The sequence below is a fragment of the Liolophura sinensis genome, chromosome 10 (genome assembly GCF_032854445.1).
Source record: "Liolophura sinensis isolate JHLJ2023 chromosome 10, CUHK_Ljap_v2, whole genome shotgun sequence".
NCBI classification, from domain to species: Eukaryota; Metazoa; Mollusca; class Polyplacophora; order Chitonida; family Chitonidae; genus Liolophura; species Liolophura sinensis.
In genome coordinates, this window is record NC_088304.1 from 36,103,452 (window position 1) to 36,123,540 (window position 20,089).

Genomic DNA, 20,089 nt, shown 5'->3' on the forward strand with positions numbered 1-20,089 from the left:
TTTCGCCATGCATTCAAGAGATGGATTTTGCTCTGATTCTTCTACTGCACCTGATTATCTCACCCTGAAATACTTTGTCTAGCGGCATGATTTGCTTGATGTCAAAGAAGGACAAGTGTTTTGGACAAGAATTTGTCTAAAATTGCTATATTCTGGGTGATTGATACATGTGCATTTATGGTAGATAGGCGGGTTTTGCACGGCGGGGTACTGGTTGTTGACCAGCTGTTGCTCTTTTCTCGGTTTACATGCTGACACACATGGATTTTGCATTGAAATTTTCTGTGAGTGGCGGAAATGGCTCGTTGGTCTAGAGGTATGATTCTCGCTTTGGGTGCGAGAGGTCCCGGGTTCAATTCCCGGACGAGCCCATATTTTTTCAAAAATTGTATTTAATGCATTCTTTCCATAAAGTCTTAATCTGCTACCTTACTCACTCTTGGTCAACTTTTGCGCACGTCTGCTCCATATTGAGTGCGTCAAATGGCAACCATACCTCCGTGGCCATCAAACCTATATCCTCTTTATACACTTTCGTCTATTAATCCAGTGACGCCTTTTGAAGTGTTGTTTCTCTTTTGCCAAAATTTCCATCTTGTAGAAATTCGCATTACGCCTGTTTACTTCGACTCTACTGACGGCATGCAAACGCAATACAAGTCTCTAGTCAGTTTTATCAAGTTACTAACAACCGTGTCATAGGTTTCATGAAGGGTAAAGACAAAGTTATTCTCGGTCAAGAAGCTAGGCCGACCTGTGAGTAGTCTAGGTGACCTGCAATAAACCGTCTTTATTGGTGAATAATACGATCTTGCGAAATTCTCTAGCCTGTTCCTTTCGTTGTGACTTTGTGGAAAAAATCGCCATATACCACGCATTGGATTTTGCCCTCATTCGTTTGCTGCTCCTTGGGACCCCATCCCGAATTGATTTGTAGGGCGGTATGATTTTCCTTCATGTCAAAACCAAACAAGTGCTTTGGGGGAGGAAATTGTCTGACTTTGCTTTACTATGTTTGTAATTACCAGTGCTTTCAAAATTGTGTTTTATAAACGAAAGACTTGTGTTTTATGTATAAGGGAAATAGGTGGATATGCCTGCATGAAGATTGTTGGATTTTTTTCGTATATACAACTTTGACGCGATTGTGGAGTCCTATGATGAAACCAGGTTTCACTTTGTGATCTTCTCAAAAATTTCGCCATGCATTTAAGAGATGGATTTTGCTCTGATTCTTCTACTGCACCTCGGGATCTCACCCTGAAATACTTTGTCTAGCGGCATGATTTGCTTGATGTCAAAGAAGGACAAGTGTTTTGGACAAGAATTTGTCTAAAATTGCTATATTCTGGTTGATTGATACATGTGCATTTATGGTAGATAGGCGATTTTTGCACGGCGGGGTACTGGTTGTTGACCAGCTGTTGCTCTTTTCTCGGTTTACATGCTGACACACATGGATTTTGCATTGAAATTTTCTGTGAGTGGCAGAAATGGCTCGTTGGTCTAGAGGTATGATTCTCGCTTTGGGTGCGAGAGGTCCCGGGTTCAATTCCCGGACGAGCCCCATATTTTTTCAAAAATTGTATTTTGGGCATTCTTTCCATGGAGTCTTAATCTGAATCCTTACTCACCCTTAGTTAGCTTTCCAAACATCTGCTTCATATCTTCGTGCGTCAAGTGGCAACCATATCTTCGTGCCCATCAAACCTATTTCCTCTTTATACACTTTCGTCTATTATTCCAGTGACGCCTTTCCAAGTGCTGTTTCTGTTTTGCCAAAATCTCCATCTTGTAGAAATTCGCATTACGCCTGTTTACTTCGATTGTACTGACGGCATGGAAATGCAATACAAGTCTCTTGTCAGTTTTATCAAGTTACAGACAACCGTGTCATAGGTTACATGAAGGGTAAAGACAAAGTTATTATCGGTCAAGAAGCTAGGCCGATCTGTGTGCAGTCTAGGTGACCTGCAATAAACCGTCTTTATTGGTGAATAATAGGAGCTTGCGAAATTCTCTAGCTTGTTCCCTCTTTTGTGACTTTGTAAAAACATTCGCCATATACTACGCATTGGATTTTGCCCTCATTCTTTTGCTGCTCCTTGGGACCCCATCCCGAATTCATTTGTAGGTGGTATGATTTTCCTTCATGTCAAAACCAAACAAGTGCTTTGGGGGAGGAAATTGTCTGACTTTGCTTTACTATGTTTGTAATTACCAGTGCTTTCAAAATTGTGTTTTCTTGTGGAAAGACCAGTGTTTTATTTATAAGGGAAATACGTGGATATGCCTGTATGCAGACTGTTGGATTATTTTCGTATATACAACTTTGACGCGATTGTGGAGTCCTATGATGTATCCATGTTACTTTGGATGAGTAAGGGTTTCCCTCTTTGTGAACCTCTCAAAAATTTCGCCATGCATTCAAGAGATGGATTTTGCTCTGATTCTTCTACTGCACCTGGGGATCTCACCCTGAAATACTTTGTCTAGCGGCATGATTTGCTTGATGTCAAAGAAGGACAAGTGTTTTGGACAAGAATTTGTCTAAAATTGCTATATTCTGGGTGATTGATACATGTGCATTTATGGTAGATAGGCGGGTTTTGCACGGCGGGGTACTGGTTGTTGACCAGCTGTTGCTCTTTTCTCGGTTTACATGCTGACACACATGGATTTTGCATTGAAATTTTCTGTGAGTGGCGGAAATGGCTCGTTGGTCTAGAGGTATGATTCTCGCTTTGGGTGCGAGAGGTCCCGGGTTCAATTCCCGGACGAGCCCATATTTTTTCAAAAATTGTATTTAATGCATTCTTTCCATAAAGTCTTAATCTGCTACCTTACTCACTCTTGGTCAACTCTTGCGCACGTCTGCTCCATATTGAGTGCGTCAAATGGCAACCATACCTCCGTGGCCATCAAACCTATTTCCTCTTTATACACTTTCGTCTATTAATCCAGTGACGCCTTTTGAAGTGTTGTTTCTCTTTTGCCAAAATTTCCATCTTGTAGAAATTCGCATTACGCCTGTTTACTTCGACTCTACTGACGGCATGCAAACGCAATACAAGTCTCTAGTCAGTTTTATCAAGATACTAACAACCGTGTCATAGGTTTCATGAAGGGTAAAGACAAAGTTATTCTCGGTCAAGAAGCTAGGCCGACCTGTGAGTAGTCTAGGTGACCTGCAATAAAACGTCTTTTTTGGTGAATAATAGGAGCTTGCGAAATTCTCTAGCCTGTTCCCTCTTTTGTGACTTTGTAAAAACATTCGCCATATACTACGCATTGGATTTTGCCCTCATTCTTTTGCTGCTCCTTGGGACCCCATCCCGAATTGATTTGTAGGTGGTATGATTTTCCTTCATGTCAAAACCAAACAAGTGCTTTGGGGGAGGAAATTGTCTGACTTTGCTTTACTATGTTTGTAATTACCAGTGCTTTCAAAATTGTGTTTTCTTGTGGAAAGACCAGTGTTTTATGTATAAGGGAAATAGGTGGATATGCCTGTATGCAGACTGTTGGATTATTTTCGTATATACAACTTTGACGCGATTGTGGAGTCCTATGATGTATCCATGTTACTTTGGATCAGTAAGGGTTTCCCTCTTTGTGAACCTCTCAAAAATTTCGCCATGCATTGAAGAGATGGATTTTGCTCTGATTCTTCTACTGCACCTGGGGATCTCACCCTGAAATACTTTGTCTAGCGGCATGATTTGCTTGATGTCAAAGAAGGACAAGTGTTTTGGACAAGAATTTGTCTAAAATTGTTATATTCTGGGTGATTGATACATGTGCATTTATGGTAGATAGGCGGGTTTTGCACGGCGGGGTACTGGTTGTTGACCAGCTGTTGCTCTTTTCTCGGTTTACATGCTGACACACATGGATTTTGCATTGAAATTTTCTGTGAGTGGCGGAAATGGCTCGTTGGTCTAGAGGTATGATTCTCGCTTTGGGTGCGAGAGGTCCCGGGTTCAATTCCCGGACGAGCCCATATTTTTTCAAAAATTGTATTTAATGCATTCTTTCCATAAAGTCTTAATCTGCTACCTTACTCACTCTTGGTCAACTTTTGCGCACGTCTGCTCCATATTGAGTGCGTCAAATGGCAACCATACCTCCGTGGCCATCAAACCTATTTCCTCTTTATACACTTTCGTCTATTAATCCAGTGACGCCTTTTGAAGTGTTGTTTCTCTTTTGCCAAAATTTCCATCTTGTAGAAATTCGCATTACGCCTGTTTACTTCGACTCTACTGACGGCATGCAAACGCAATACAAGTCTCTAGTCAGTTTTATCAAGTTACTAACAACCGTGTCATAGGTTTCATGAAGGGTAAAGACAAAGTTATTCTCGGTCAAGAAGCTAGGCCGACCTGTGAGTAGTCTAGGTGACCTGCAATAAAACGTCTTTTTTGGTGAATAATAGGAGCTTGCGAAATTCTCTAGCCTGTTCCCTCTTTTGTGACTTTGTAAAAACATTCGCCATATACTACGCATTGGATTTTGCCCTCATTCTTTTGCTGCTCCTTGAGACCCCATCCCGAATTGATTTCTCCAGGGATATGATTTTCCTTCGTGTCAAAAACAAGCAAGTGCTTTGGGCAGGAAAATGTCAAACATTGCTTTACTATGTTTGTAATTACCAGTGCTTTCAAAATTGTGTTTTAGAAACGAAAGACCTGTGTTTTATGTATAAGGGAAATAGGTGGATATGCCTGCATGAAGATTGTTGGACTATTTTCGTATATACAACTTTGACGCGATTGTGGAGTCCAATGATGAAACCAGGTTTCACTTTGTGATCTTCTCAAAAATTTCGCCATGCATTACGAGATGGACATTGCTCTGATTCTTCTACTGCACCTGGGGATCTCACCCTAAAATAGTTTGTTTGGCGGGATGATTTGCTTGATGTCAAAGAAGGACAAGTGTTTTGGACAAGAATTTGTCTAAAATTGCTATATTCTGGGTGATTGATACATGTGCATTTGTGGTAGATAGGCGGGTTTTGCACGGCGGGGTACTGGTTGTTGACCAGCTGTTGCTCTTTTCTCAGTTTACATGCTGACACACATGGATTTTGCATTGAAATTTTCTGTGAGTGGCAGAAATGGCTCGTTGGTCTAGAGGTATGATTCTCGCTTTGGGTGCGAGAGTTCCCGGGTTCAATTCCCGGACGAGCCCCATATTTTTTCAAAAATTGTATTTTGGGCATTCTTTCCATGGAGTCTTAATCTGAATCCTTACTCACCCTTAGTTAGCTTTCCAAACATCTGCTTCATATCTTCGTGCGTCAAGTGGCAACCATATCTTCGTGCCCATCAAACCTATTTCCTCTTTATACACTTTCGTCTATTATTCCAGTGACGCCTTTCCAAGTGCTGTTTCTGTTTCGCCAAAATCTCCATCTTGTAGAAATTCGCATTACGCCTGTTTACTTCGATTGTACTGACGGCATGCAAATGCAATACAAGTCTCTAGTCAGTTTTATCAAGTTACAGACAACCGTGTCATAGGTTACATGAAGGGTAAAGACAAAGTTTTTCTCGGTCAAGAAGCTCGGCCGACCTGTGAGTAGTCTAGGTGACCTGCAATAAAACGTCTTTTTTGGTGAATAATAGGAGCTTGCGAAATTCTCTAGCCTGTTCCCTCTTTTGTGACTTTGTAAAAACATTCGCCATATACTACGCATTGGATTTTGCCCTCATTCTTTTGCTGCTCCTTGAGACCCCATCCCGAATTGATTTCTCCAGGGATATGATTTTCCTTCGTGTCAAAAACAAGCAAGTGCTTTGGGCAGGAAAATGTCAAACATTGCTTTACTATGTTTGTAATTACCAGTGCTTTCAAAATTGTGTTTTAGAAACGAAAGACCTGTGTTTTATGTATAAGGGAAATAGGTGGATATGTCTGCATGAAGATTGTTGGATTATTTTCGTATATACAACTTTGACGCGATTGTGGAGTCCAATGATGAAACCAGGTTTCACTTTGTGATCTTCTCAAAAATTTCGCCATGCATTACGAGATGGACATTGCTCTGATTCTTCTACTGCACCTGGGGATCTCACCCTAAAATAGTTTGTTTGGCGGGATGATTTGCTTGATGTCAAAGAAGGACAAGTGTTTTGGACAAGAATTTGTCTAAAATTGCTATATTCTGGGTGATTGATACATGTGCATTTGTGGTAGATAGGCGGGTTTTGCACGGCGGGGTACTGGTTGTTGACCAGCTGTTGCTCTTTTCTCAGTTTACATGCTGACACACATGGATTTTGCATTGAAATTTTCTGTGAGTGGCAGAAATGGCTCGTTGGTCTAGAGGTATGATTCTCGCTTTGGGTGCGAGAGGTCCCGGGTTCAATTCCCGGACGAGCCCCATATTTTTTCAAAAATTGTATTTTGGGCATTCTTTCCATGGAGTCTTAATCTGAATCCTTACTCACCCTTAGTTAGCTTTCCAAACATCTGCTTCATATCTTCGTGCGTCAAATGGCAACCATATCTTCGTGCCCATCAAACCTATTTCCTCTTTATACACTTTCGTCTATTATTCCAGTGACGACTTTCCAAGTGCTGTTTCTGTTTTGCCAAAATCTCCATCTTGTAGAAATTCGCATTACGCCTGTTTACTTCGATTGTACTGACGGCATGCAAATGCAGTACAAGTCTCTTGTCAGTTTTATCAAGTTACAGACAACCGTGTCATAGGTTTCATGAAGGGTAAAGACAAAGTTATTATCGGTCAAGAAGCTAGGCCGATCTGTCTGCAGTCTAGGTGGCCTGCAATAAACCGTCTTTATTGGTGAATAATAGGAGCTTGCGAAATTCTCTAGCTTGTTCCCTCTTTTGTGACTTTGTAAAAACATTCGCCATATACTACGCATTGGATTTTGCCCTCATTCTTTTGCTGCTCCTTGGGACCCCATCCCGAATTGATTTGTAGGGCGGTATGATTTTCCTTCATGTCAAAACCAAACAACTGCTTTGGGGGAGGAAATTGTCTGACTTTGCTTTACTATGTTTGTAATTACCAGTGCTTTCAAAATTGTGTTTTCTTGTGGAAAGACCAGTGTTTTATTTATAAGGGAAATACGTTGATATGCCTGTATGCAGATTGTTGGATTATTTTCGTATATACAACTTTGACGCGATTGTGAAGTCCTATGATGTATCCATGTTACTTTGGATCAGTAAGGGTTTCCCTCTTTGTGAACCTCTCAAAAATTTCGCCATGCATTCAAGAGATGGATTTTGCTCTGATTCTTCTACTGCACCTGATTATCTCACCCTGAAATACTTTGTCTAGCGGCATGATTTGCTTGATGTCAAAGAAGGACAAGTGTTTTGGACAAGAATTTGTCTAAAATTGCTATATTCTGGGTGATTGATACATGTGCATTTATGGTAGATAGGCGGGTTTTGCACGGCGGGGTACTGGTTGTTGACCAGCTGTTGCTCTTTTCTCAGTTTACATGCTGATACACATGGATTTTGCATTGAAATTTTCTGTGAGTGGCAGAAATGGCTCGTTGGTCTAGAGGTATGATTCTCGCTTTGGGTGCGAGAGGTCCCGGGTTCAATTCCCGGACGAGCCCATATTTTTTCAAAAATTGTATTTGATGCATTCTTTCCATAAAGTCTTAATCTGCTACCTTACTCACTCTTGGTCAACTTTTGCGAACGTCTGCTCCATATTGAGTGCGTCAAATGGCAACCATATATTCGTGGCCATCAAACCTATTTCCTCTTTATACACTTTCGTCTATTAATCCAGTGACGCCTTTTGAAGTGTTGTTTCTCTTTTGCCAAAATTTCCATCTTGTAGAAATTCGCATTACACCTGTTTACTTCGATTGTACTGACGGCATGCAAATGCAATACAAGTCTCTAGTCAGTTTTATCAAGTTACGGACAACCGTGTCATAGGTTTCATAATGGAAAAAGTTTCATTCGGGGCGTGGAGTGAACACATGCTTTTTTCCAGCGCAACAAATCGGGGGCATCCTTAGGTATAGTGACTGTTGTTGTACAATATTTTTGTGCCATATTGTTGACAAGACTTAGCTGAGTTCGAGGGTGTCTTTATTTGTGGGATTTGGGCCGTGGGCCAGTCAAAATTGATGAAAATGTCGAAGCCTGTTTATTTCCCTGTTCTGAACAAGCCGGATAGACCATTGTCAGTAGCTATGTCTACACGTAGCATTGTAAGCCTTTTATCTGCTGTCCAAAGAGACTTTATTGGGGCTTTGTCAAGTGTGATTAACATTAAATCTGACTTAGTGTGTTTTCAAAAGAATTACCTGAAGAAGATTTTCTATGTTCGTGTTGCCACACAGGCTGCACATAGTGCTCTGTTGAAGCAGGAAAACTTTGTTCTTGGTGACACCGTATGGAATATTACCCCGGCCAGTTCTGTGTTTATGAACCTTACTGCCCACTGGGCCCCTGATGAAATGTCGGATGATTTGATAGCGTCCGCTTTGAAACCATACGGAGAGTGCCTTAGTGTTACGAAACCACGGTTTTCTGACAAGGAATTTGCGGGCGTGCGAACTGGTATTCGAGTATATCGGTTCAGGTGTCACAAAACGCGGTATGTGCCAAACTTTATTAACCTGGGGGTGAGGTAGTAATGTTTACATACACTGGGCAAATCTACGAATGTAGGAAGTGTGGACAAAATGGGCATAAAGCCATGGAATGCTGTGCCTTATGGTGCGATAACTGTTCAGGGTTCTCCCCTCATGATGATCCCCACACTGTGAAGGATTGCACACGAGCGTGTCGTATGTGTGGCTCGATAGAACATGCAAGTGGTAATTGCTGTGCTCGGGCTTTAACGTATGCGTCCAAAGTGAAGAATTCTGTGCTGAATACGGCGAGCGTGCAGGGCCCCGATGAGGACGTCATAATTGACGTTGACGTTGTTGGGGGCGATAGCGACGATGACTTAGAGTTTCCACCTCCTGCCATGGAAATTGTTAAACTGGACAAGGACAACAACATAACTGACAACGAAGGAGTAGATGGTGATGATGTTGACGTAGATAGTGATGGTGATGGTGATAGTCTTGATGGTGATGATGATGATAACAAAGAAATGGGCGCAGATGACGAAACTGAGATTGACGCTACCAGAGCGGAGGATGATCCAGTAGGTGACATTGAGTGTGACAGAGGTACGCGCGTTGTACCAAATGTCACCAAAGACGGTGATGGTGTGACCAGAGATTTGTCTGGTGCGATAGAAGTCGAGGCGGAAGTCCACTGCGTGCAATCTCCAGAGCCCGTTGAACAAAAGAGAGCAAAACTGGACAATGAACCGGAGGGGACGTCATCGACATTATAGAGCACTCTACCGTCGGATTGCGTAATGCAGGGGGACTCGGACATATCTGAAATCATGACACCCACCCTCTCTCAAGGTACTGATAAAATGTTATTAGAGTATCGGCGCAGGAAATCTTTCGCCTCTCGTCCGAGAGCGCGTAAAGACAATGAATAGATTTTACTAGGATTTGTTCATGGATATGCTCTCACATGAACAATGGGTATGTACCTTCATATTTTTCTTATCTGTTTAATGTCTCTCGTATCTAACATACGTTTTGGCACTTTAAATGTTAATGGCCTGCGCGCTGTTACAAAGCAGGAGCAGGTACAACAATTTGTTTTTGATAACAATATTGATATTTTGTTCTTACAAGAAACACATTTTCAATATTATAAGGACGCTAGGAATTTTAAAATTCCAGGGGATGCTAGGTGGGCCTACGGGTCAAGTAAAAGTTGTGGGGTAGGGATTGTGATTAAATACACCGTTGACTGTGTAATACGTAATGTCGTTAGATGTCCTAACGGGCGTTACATAAGTGTTAAAGTGACAATTAATGACACGGCTCTTAATCTGATATGTATATATGCTCCTAATAATCCACAGGATAGGAAAGAATTCATTTCTAACCTAGACAGTGTAATGCGTGGGAGTGAATTAGTCATTCTTGGTGGGGATTTTAACTGCGTTGAAAATATTATATTGGATAGAAATGGGTCTGCAAATAATGTGAGAAATGTTGGTATTGATGAAATTAATAGTATTAAATATGATTTTGACGTGTGTGATATTTTTAGGAAGTTTCATCCGGACAAACGGTGCTACACCTGGTCAAGAGGCCAGTGCGCTAGTCGGTTTGATAGATTCTACCTTCCTAATGCTGTTCAGAGTTATGTAACCTTTTGTGATGTTAAACATGTCTCCTTTTCTGATCATTCTTGTCCTATTGTTGGTGTAAATTTTACGGATGTAATTACTTGGGGTCCGTTTTATTGGAAATGTAACACTTCTGTTTTGAATGACGATGAACTTGCTGTACAAATAAATGATGTCTTTGTAAGTATTTTTTCTGATGGTGACATTTGTGATGATACCTTAGTGGACAGGTGGGAGGCTTTCAAAAAGGATTGTAAAGATGTAATACGTAATTATTGTTCCCAAGTTTCATTAAGGAAAAACAGCCAGTTGTTGGATCTACAAGATGAATTGAATGTATTAAAGACAAACCCTGTTGTAAATAGTGATAAGATTGATAATGTAAAGAAGGCCATTAATTGTTTAAATAGAGACAGACATGCGGGATCGGTTATTAGGGCTAAGGCTGTTCACTTTCATAAGGGGGAAAAGCCTACGAAGTATTTTATTAGGAGGGAAGTGGGGAGGGGAAAAAAGAAAATGATAAAGGAAATTAGGTGTCATGGGAATGAGTCTCGGTCCCATAAATCCCAGCATGAAATTGCTAAATGTATCAGGTTATATTACAAACAATTATACAGTAAGCAGTATACTGATTTTGTGTGTCAAGACGCGTTTCTATCAGAATTACCGAAGTTAAATGATAATTGTAAAGCTCTTTGTGAGGGCGCATTGACGGAACAAGAACTCTTGTTTGCTGTAAATAATATGTGTAAATAATATGTGTAAATACCGTTCGCCTGGTTGTGATGGCTTACCGGCCGAGTTTTATGTAACGTTCTGGCCTCTGATTGGCAATGTATTTACTGAAGTTGTCAATTGTTGTTTTCGCTCCGGCAGTTTTAGTCCGTCCCAGCGGAGTGGTCTTATCACATTGCTATGTAAGGACCCCAATAATGCAACGGACATAAGGAATTGGAGGCCTATTAGTTCACTGAACGTAGATTACAAAATTTTGTCAAAAGCTTTATGTAATCGTTTAAAATCTGTTATTGACAAGGTGGTTAATCAGAACCAAACTTGTGGAATACCAGGTCGTAGTATATTCGACAATTTACATCTTTTACGTAATGTCTACGATTACGTGGAACGGAAAGATTTGAAGGCATGCTTTTTAAATTTAGATCAGGAGAAGGCTTTTGACAGGGTTGATTGGTCCTTTTTGTTCAAATGTTTAGAGATGTTTAATTTTGGGCCCGAATTTTGTGCATGGGTTAAATTACTGTACACAAATATCTCCAGCAGTGTGATTGTAAATGGACACATAAGTGAACAATTTAGTTTAAATAGAGGAGTCCGCCAGGGGTGTTCCCTATCACCACTGTTGTACGTTTTATCGTTAGAGCCGTTTATATCGGCGCTTAGGAAGTCCAGTGTGATTAATGGTGTTGCCATGCCGGGAACAACTAAGCAGGCTAAGGTTTCTGCCTTTGCGGATGACACTACGGCAATTCTCTCAGATGAAAGTTCCGTGCAAGAAGTGGTTACTTTGACAGAAAATTATGGCAGGGCATCTGGGGCAAAACTGAATCTGTCCAAGACCACTGTCCTACCTATTGGAAATTGGGATAGTTCGTTAGTGCCTGAATTAGGGTTGAATACTGTTCAGAATTCCAAAATTTGTAGAATTTTTTTTTTGGAAAAGACCAGGCGGAACTCAACTGTACTCGTGTCTTAAATAAAGTTAAGAAAAATATAACTTCTGGGTGTGGAAGATATTTAACTCTTAGGGGGAGGGCTGTACTAATTAACTCTGTCGCCCTAGCGGTTTTATGGTTCACAGCACAATGTACTTTGTTACCTGCTAAATGTGTCACTCAATGTACGCAGATAGTATTTAAATTTTTGTGGAATAATAAGCCTGAGAGTTTAAAGCGGGTTGTTGTACACAATAAATTTAAGAGTGGAGGTTTAAATGTTCATAATGTTGAGTGCAAAGCGAAAGCTTTAGCCGTATGTATTAAAATTGGTTTATGGTACTGAGGCCGACTGGAAATATTTTGCGATTTACTGGTTAGGTTTATCTTTGAGGAGTGTTTGTCCTGAATTTGCCAGGCACAGTGTCCCACACTCAGAACGTAACACACCCTTCTATCAGTTTGCGATAAATGCTTTTAAGGAATTCTATAGTGGTCAAACGTTACCTTCTGTGATGTACCCTAGTAAAGTTATTTATGATCAGCTTGTCACGAAAGCCTTACAGACACCACGGGTGATGTTAACATTTCCGCAGTTGAGATGAGATGTTGTTTGGAAAACGGTGTTCCACAAGTTTTTAGATCATAACTTGATCAATTTCTGTTTTAAGCTTGTTCATGATATTTTGCCCGTCAAAGAAAGACTACTGAGGCGTAATATCGCCACTGACGACTCCTGTGTATTTTGTTCTGGTTCGGAAACACAGGACCATTTGTTTGTTCAATGTCATATTGTCTCTCAGGTGTTCCTGGAATTCAGCCGGGTGTTTGTTCTTTATGGTCGCGTTTTGCCGAATCTTGACAAGGACACACTAATTTACAAATCACTTAATTTTCCGGAAGTGAGGGCTGTTGTGTTATATATAATTACAGTGTTACGGAAGTGAGGGCTGTTGTGTTATATATAATTACAGTGTTACAATTTTGCACTTGGTGTGCAAGAAACCAAGTGGTGTTTCAAAATGAGCAAAGAGATGCAAGTACGATCGTTGCCGTGGCTAAAGGTATGATAAGGACAAGAGTTCATGTTGATTTCTATCGGTTAAATCGGTCACTGTTTAAAAAGTATTGGTGTCACAACAAAATCTTCTGTAGGGTAGACCATGACAAGATAGTTTATCTACTCCGCTAACAAAGTGATTTGATGATTACAAGAGTCACACAGCAGTCCCAACTTGTCTGTGATCTGTTTTGTTTTTAAGTGGGCTGCGCTGTGAATCTCAATATTATTCCGTTACTGATATGTCTCTGTGTATGTATGTTTTCGTAAACGTTTATTGGGAATAAATTCAATCTTTCAAAAAAAAAAAAAAACTTAAACTGCTACCTTACTCACTCTTGGTCAACTTTTGCGAACGTCTGCTCCATATTGAGTACGTCAAATGGCAACCATATCTTCGTGGTCATAAAACCTATTTCCTCTTTATACACTTTCGTCTATTAATCCAGTGACGCCTTTTGAAGTGTTGTTTCTCTTTTGCCAAAATTTCCATCTTGTAGAAATTCGCATTACGCCTGTTTACTTCGACTCTACTGACGGCATGCAAATGCAATACAAGTCTCTAGTCAGTTTTATCAAGTTACTAACAACCGTGTCATAGGTTTCATAATGGGTAAAGACAAAGTTATTCTGGGTCAATATGCTAGGCCGGCCTGTTTGTAGTCTAGGTGACCTGCAATAAACCGTCTTTATTGGTGAATAATAGGAGCTTGCGAAATTCTCTAGACTGTTCCTTTCGTTGTGACTTTGTGGAAAAAATCGACATATACCACGCAATGGATTTTGCCCTCATTCGTTTGCTGCTCCTTGGGACCCCATCCGGAGTTGATTTCTCCAGGGGTATGATTTTCCTTGATGTCAAAAACAAACAAGTGCTTCGGGCAGGGAAATGTCTAGCTTTGCTTTACTATGTTTGTAATTACCAGTGCTTTCAAAATTGTGTTTTCTAATCAAAAGACGTTTGTTTTATGTATAAGGAAAATACGTTGATATGCATGAGGATTGTTGGATTATTTTCGTGTATACAACTTTGACGCGATTGTGAAGTCCTATGATGTATCCATGTTACTTTGGATCAGTAAGGGTTTCCCTCTTTGTGAACCTCTCAAAAATTTCGCCATGCATTACGAGATGGACTTTGCTCTGATTCTTCTACTGCACCTGGGGATCTCACCATCAAATCCTTTGTCTAGCGGCATGATTTGCTTGATGTCAAAGAAGGACAAGTGTTTTGGACAAGAATTTGTCTAAAATTGCTATATTCTGGGTGATTGATACATGTGCATTTATGGTAGATAGGCGGGTTTTGCACGGCGGGGTACTGGTTGTTGACCAGCTGTTGCTCTTTTCTCGGTTTACATGTTGACACACATGGATTTTGCTTTTACATTTTGTGTAATTGGCATAAATGGCTCGTTGGTCTAGAGGTATGATTCTCGCTTTGGGTGCGAGAGGTCCCGGGTTCAATTCCCGGACGAGCCCATATTTTTTCTAAAATTGTATTTGGGGCATTCTTTCCAGCAAGTCTTAATTTGCTACCTTACTCACCCTTGGTCAACGTTTGCGAACGTCTGCTCCATATTGAGTGTGTCAAGTGACAACCATACCTTCGTGCCTATCAAACCTATTTCCTCTTTATACACTTTCGTCAATTACTCCAGTGACGCCTTTCGAAGTGTTGTTTCTGTTTCGCCAAAATTTCCATCTTGTAGAAATTCGCATTACGCCTGTTTACTTCGATTGTACTGACCGCATGCAAATGCAATACAAGTCTCTAGTCAGTTTTATCAAGTTACGGACAACCGTGTCATAGGGTTACATAAAGGGTAAAGACAAAGTTTTTCTCGGTCAAGAAGCTCGGCCGACCTGTGAGTAGTCTAGGTGACCTGCAATAAACCGTCTTTATTGGTAAATAATACGAGCTTGCGAAATTCTCTAGCCTGTTCCCTCTTTTGTGACTTTGTAAAAACATTTGCCATATACTACGCATTGGATTTTGCCCTCATTCTTTTGCTGCTCCTTGAGACCCCATCCCGAATTGATTTCTCCAGGGATATGATTTTCCTTCATGTCAAAACCAAACAAGTGCTTTGGGCAGGAAAATATCTAACATTGCTTTATTATGCTTGTAATTACCAGTGCTTTCAAAATTATGTTTTCTAAACGAAAGACCTGTGTTTTATGTATAAGGGAAATACGTGGATATGCCTTCATGAAGATTCTTGGATTTTTTTCGTATATACAACTTTGACGCGATTGTGGAGTCCAATGATGAATCCAGGTTACACTTTGTGATCTTCTCAAAAATGTCGCCATGCATTACGCGATGTACTATGCTCTGATTCTTCTACTGCACCTGGGGATTTCACCCTAAAATAGTTTGTTTGGCGGCATGATTTGCTTGATGTCAAAGAAGGACAATTGTTTTGGACAAGAATTTGTCTAAAATTGCTTCATTGTGGGTGATTGATACATGTGCATTTATGGTAGATAGGCGGGTTTTGCACGGCGGGGCACTGGTTGTTGACCAGCTGTTGCTCTTTTCTCGGTTTACATGCTGACACACATGGATTTTGCATTGAAATTTTCTGTGAGAGGCAGAAATGGCTTGTTGGTCTAGAGGTATGATTCTCTGGGTGCGAGAGGTCCCGGGTTCAATTCCCGGACGAGCCCCATATTTTTTCAAAAATTGTATTTGTGGCATTCTTTCCATGGAGTCTTAATCTGCCTCCTTACTCACCCTTAGTTAGCTTTCCAAACATCTGCTTCATATCTTCGTGCGTCAAGTGGCAACCATATCTTCGTGGCCATCAAACCTATTTCTTCTTTATACACTTTCGTCTATTATTCCAATGATGCCTTTCCAAGTGCTGTTTCTGTTTTGCCAAAATCTGCATCTTGTAAAAATTTGCATTACGCCTGTTTACTTCGATTGTACTGACGGCATGGAAATGCAATACAAGTCTCTTGTCAGTTTTATCAAGTTACAGACAACCGTGTCATAGGTTACATAAAGGGTAAAGACAAAGTTTTTCTCGGTCAAGAAGCTAGGCCGATCTGTGTGCAGTCTAGGTGACCTGCAACAAACCGTCTTTATTGGTGAATAATAGGAGCTTGCGAAATTCTCTAGCTTGTTCCCTCTTTTGTGACTTTGTAAAAACATTCGCCATATACTACGCATTGGATTTTGCCCTCATTCTTTTGCTGCTCCTTGGGACCCCATCCCGAATTGATTTGTAGGGCGGTATGATTTTCCTTCATGTCAAAACCAAACAAGTGCTTGGGGCAGGAAATTTTCTGACTTTGCTTTACTATGTTTGCAATTACCAGTGCTTTCAAAATTGTGTTTTCTTGTGGAAAGACCACTGTCTTAAGTATAAGGGAAATACGTGGATATGTCTGCATGAAGATTGTTGGATTATTTTCGTGTATACAACTTTGACGCGATTGTGGAGTCCTGTGAAGTCTCCATGTTACTTTGGATCAGTAAGGGTTTCCCTCTTTGTGAACCTCTCAAAAATTTCGCCATGCATTCAAGAGATGGATTTTGCTCTGATTCTTCTCCTGCACCTAGGGATCTCACCCTGAAATACTTTGTCTAGCGGCATGATTTGCTTGATGTCAAAGAAGGACAAGTGTTTTGGACAAGAATTTGTCTAAAATTGCTGCATTCTGGGTGATTGATACATGTGCATTTATGGTAGACAGGCGGGTTTTGCACGGCGGGGTACTGGTTGTTGACCAGCTGTTGCTCTTTTCTCAGTTTACATGCTGACACACATGGATTTTGCATTGAAATTTTCTGTGAGTGGCAAAAATGGCTCGTTGGTCTAGAGGTATGATTCTCGCTTTGGGTGCGAGAGGTCCCGGGTTCAATTCCCGGACGAGCCCATATTTTTTCAAAAATTGTATTTTGGGCATTCTTTCCTTGGAGTCTTAATTTGATTCCTTACTTACCCTTGCTCAGCTTTCCGAACAGCTGCTTCATATCTTCGTGCGTCAAGTGGCAACCATACCTTCGTGCCCATCAAACCTATTTCCTCTTTATACACTTTCGTCTATTATTCCAGTGACGACTTTCCAAGTGCTGTTTCTGTTTTGCCAAAATCTCCATCTTGTAGAAATTCGCATTACGTCTGTTTACTTCGATTGTACTGACGGCATGCAAATGCAATACAAGTCTCTAGTCAGTTTTATCAAGTTACAGACAACCGTGTCATAGGTTACATGAAGGGTAAAGACAAAGTTATTCTCGGTCAAGAAGCTAGGCCGATCTGTGTGTAGTCTAGGTGACCTGCAATAAACCGTCTTTATTGGTGAATAATAGGAGCTTGCGAAATTCTCTAGCTTGTTCCCTCTTTTGTGACTTTGTAAAAACATTCGCCATATACTACGCATTGGATTTTGCCCTCATTCTTTTGCTGCTCCTTGGGACCCCATCCAGAATTTATTTGTAGGGCGGTATGATTTTCCTTCATGTCAAAACCAAACAAGTGCTTGGGGCAGGAAATTGTCTGACTTTGCTTTACCATGTTTGTAATTACCAGTGCTTTCAAAATTGTGTTTTCTTGTGGAAAGACCAGTGTCTTAAGTATAAGGGAAATACGTGGATATGTCTGCATGAAGATTGTTGGATTATTTTCGTATATACAACTTTGACGCGATTGTGGAGTCCTGTGAAGTATCCATGTTACCTTGGATCAGTAAGGGTTTCCCTCTTTGTGAACCTCTCAAAAATTTCGCCATGCATTTAAGAGATGGATTTTGCTCTGATTCTTCTACTGCACCTAGGGATCTCACCCTGAAATACTTTGTCTAGCGGCATGATTTGCTTGATGTCAAAGAAGGACAAGTGTTTTGGACAAGTATTTGTCTAAAATTGCTGCATTCTGGGTGAATGATACATGTGCATTTATGGTAGATAAGCGGGTTTTGCACGGCGGGGTACTGGTTGTTGACCAGCTGTTGCTCTTTTCTCGGTTTACATGCTGACACACATGGATTTTACATTGAAATTTTCTGTGAGTGGCAGAAATGGCTCGTTGGTCTAGAGGTATGATTCTCGCTTTGGGTGCGAGAGGTCCCGGGTTCAATTCCCGGACGAGCCCATATTTTTTCAAAAATTGTATTTGGGGCATTCTTTCCAGCAAGTCTTAATCTGCTACCTTACTCACCCTTGGTCAACGTTTGCGAACGTCTGCTCAATATTGAGTGTGTCAAGTGACAACCATACCTTCGTGCCCATGAAACCTATTTCCTCTTTATACACTTTCGACTATTATTCCAGTGACGCCTTTCAAAGTGTTGTTTCTGTTTTGCCAAAATTTCCATCTTGTAGAAATTCGCATTACGCCTGTTTAATTCGATTGTACTGACGGCATGCAAATGCAATACAAGTCTCTTGTCAAGTTTATCAAGTTACGGACAACCGTGTCATAGGTGACATGAAGGGTAAAGACAAAGTTATTCTCGGTCAAGAAGCTAGGCCGATCTGTGGGTAGTCTATGTGACTTGTAATAAACCGTCTTTATTGGTGAAGAATAGGAGCTTGCGAAATTCTCTAGCTTGTTCCCTCTTTTGTGACTTTGTGAAAAAAATCGTCATATACTACGCATTGGATTTTGCCCTCATTCTTTAGCTGCTCCCTGGGACCCCATCCGGATTGGATTTGTCTAGCGGTATGATTTTTCTCGATGTGAAAAACAAGCAAGTGCTTGGGGCAGGAAATTTTCTGACTTTGCTTTACTATGTCTGTAATTACCAGTGCTTTCAAAATTGTGTTTTCTTGTGGAAAGACCAGTGTCTTAAGTATAAGGGGAAAATGTGGATATGCCTGTATGCAGACTGTTAAATTATTTTCGTATATACAACTTTGACGCGATCCTATAATGTGTCCATGTTACTTTGGATCAGTAAGGGTTTCCCTCTTTGTGATCTTCTCAAAAATTTTGCCATGCATTACGAGATGGACTTTGCTCTGATTCTTCTACTGCACCTAGGGATCTCACCATGAAATACTTTGTCTAGCGGCATGATTTGCTTGATGTCCAAAGAGGACAAGTGTTTTGGACAAGAATTTGTCTAAAATTGCTGCATTCTGGGTGATTGATACATGTGCATTTATGGTAGATAGGCGGGTTTTGCACGGCGGGGTACTGGTTGTTGACATTCGCCATATACTACGCATTGGATTTTGCCCTTATTCTTTTGCTGCTCCTTGGGACCCATGCGGAATTGATTTGTAGGGCGGTATGATTTTCCTTCACGTCAAAACCAAACAAGTGCTTGGGGCAGGAAATTGTCTAGCTTTGCTTTGCTATGGTTGTAATTACCAGTGCTTTCAAAATTGTGTTTTCTTGTGGAAAGACCTGTGTTTTAAGTATAAGGGAAAAATGTGGATATGCCTGTATGGAGATTGTTAGATTATTTTCGTATATACAACTCTGACGCGATTGTGAAGTCCTATGATGTATCCATGTTACTTTGGATGAGTAAGGGTTTCCCTCTTTGTGAACCTCTTAAAAATTTCGCCATGCATTACGAGATGGACTTTGCTCTGATTCTTCTACTGCACCTGGGGATCTCACCATGAAATACTTTGTCTAGCGGCATGATTTGCTTGATGTCAAAAGAGGACAAGTGTTTAGGACAAGAATTTGTCTAAATTTGCTTCATTCTGGGTGATTGATACATGTGCATTTATGGTAGATAGGCGGGTTTTGCACGGCGGGGTACTGGTTGTTGACCAGCTGTTGCTCTTTTCTCGGTTTACATGCCGGCACACGTGATTTTGCTTTGTCTGGCTGCATGATTTTCCTGTCAATGGCAGATAAGAGCTTAGGACAAGAAATTGTCTAAATATCCGTTTACATACATGTGTGTTGTTGGAAGGCGGGTTTTGCACGACGGTGTAGCGTTTGTTCATCTTTTGCTCTCTTTAATTTATATTGCTTACACGCTTGGATTTTGGTTAGTTGAAGAACTGTAATGAACTTTCTTTTGCTAAAGGGTTCAGAAACGATTGCTGTTTGATGGTTGTGTTTATTAACGAAAGATGAATTTGTGTCAAAAAAGGAATTAACCGAAAAAGAGAGTGTTTAGTTTTTTTTTCAAATTATTTATGGCTTT

At 40.7% G+C, this 20,089-nt stretch overlaps 10 non-coding genes across 10 annotated transcripts; all 10 read left to right on the top strand.

The window, feature by feature from the left end:
• Positions 1-299: 299 nt before the first annotated feature.
• Trnap-ugg (transfer RNA proline (anticodon UGG)) lies at positions 300-371 on the top strand. The gene has a single exon. It is a non-coding gene; the product is annotated as a tRNA-Pro (tRNA).
• Positions 372-1,495: 1,124 nt separating this feature from the next.
• Positions 1,496-1,567, top strand: Trnap-ugg (transfer RNA proline (anticodon UGG)). The gene has a single exon. It is a non-coding gene; the product is annotated as a tRNA-Pro (tRNA).
• Positions 1,568-2,713: 1,146 nt separating this feature from the next.
• On the top strand, positions 2,714-2,785 carry Trnap-ugg (transfer RNA proline (anticodon UGG)). The gene has a single exon. It is a non-coding gene; the product is annotated as a tRNA-Pro (tRNA).
• Positions 2,786-3,930: 1,145 nt separating this feature from the next.
• On the top strand, positions 3,931-4,002 carry Trnap-ugg (transfer RNA proline (anticodon UGG)). Its single transcript has one exon. It is a non-coding gene; the product is annotated as a tRNA-Pro (tRNA).
• Positions 4,003-5,124: 1,122 nt separating this feature from the next.
• On the top strand, positions 5,125-5,196 carry Trnap-ugg (transfer RNA proline (anticodon UGG)). Its single transcript has one exon. It is a non-coding gene; the product is annotated as a tRNA-Pro (tRNA).
• A 1,123-nt stretch (positions 5,197-6,319) lies between these two features.
• On the top strand, positions 6,320-6,391 carry Trnap-ugg (transfer RNA proline (anticodon UGG)). The gene has a single exon. It is a non-coding gene; the product is annotated as a tRNA-Pro (tRNA).
• A 1,147-nt stretch (positions 6,392-7,538) lies between these two features.
• Positions 7,539-7,610, top strand: Trnap-ugg (transfer RNA proline (anticodon UGG)). The gene has a single exon. It is a non-coding gene; the product is annotated as a tRNA-Pro (tRNA).
• Positions 7,611-14,371: 6,761 nt separating this feature from the next.
• Trnap-ugg (transfer RNA proline (anticodon UGG)) lies at positions 14,372-14,443 on the top strand. Its single transcript has one exon. It is a non-coding gene; the product is annotated as a tRNA-Pro (tRNA).
• A 2,337-nt stretch (positions 14,444-16,780) lies between these two features.
• On the top strand, positions 16,781-16,852 carry Trnap-ugg (transfer RNA proline (anticodon UGG)). Its single transcript has one exon. It is a non-coding gene; the product is annotated as a tRNA-Pro (tRNA).
• A 1,145-nt stretch (positions 16,853-17,997) lies between these two features.
• Positions 17,998-18,069, top strand: Trnap-ugg (transfer RNA proline (anticodon UGG)). Its single transcript has one exon. It is a non-coding gene; the product is annotated as a tRNA-Pro (tRNA).
• The last annotated feature ends 2,020 nt before the right edge of the window (positions 18,070-20,089 follow it).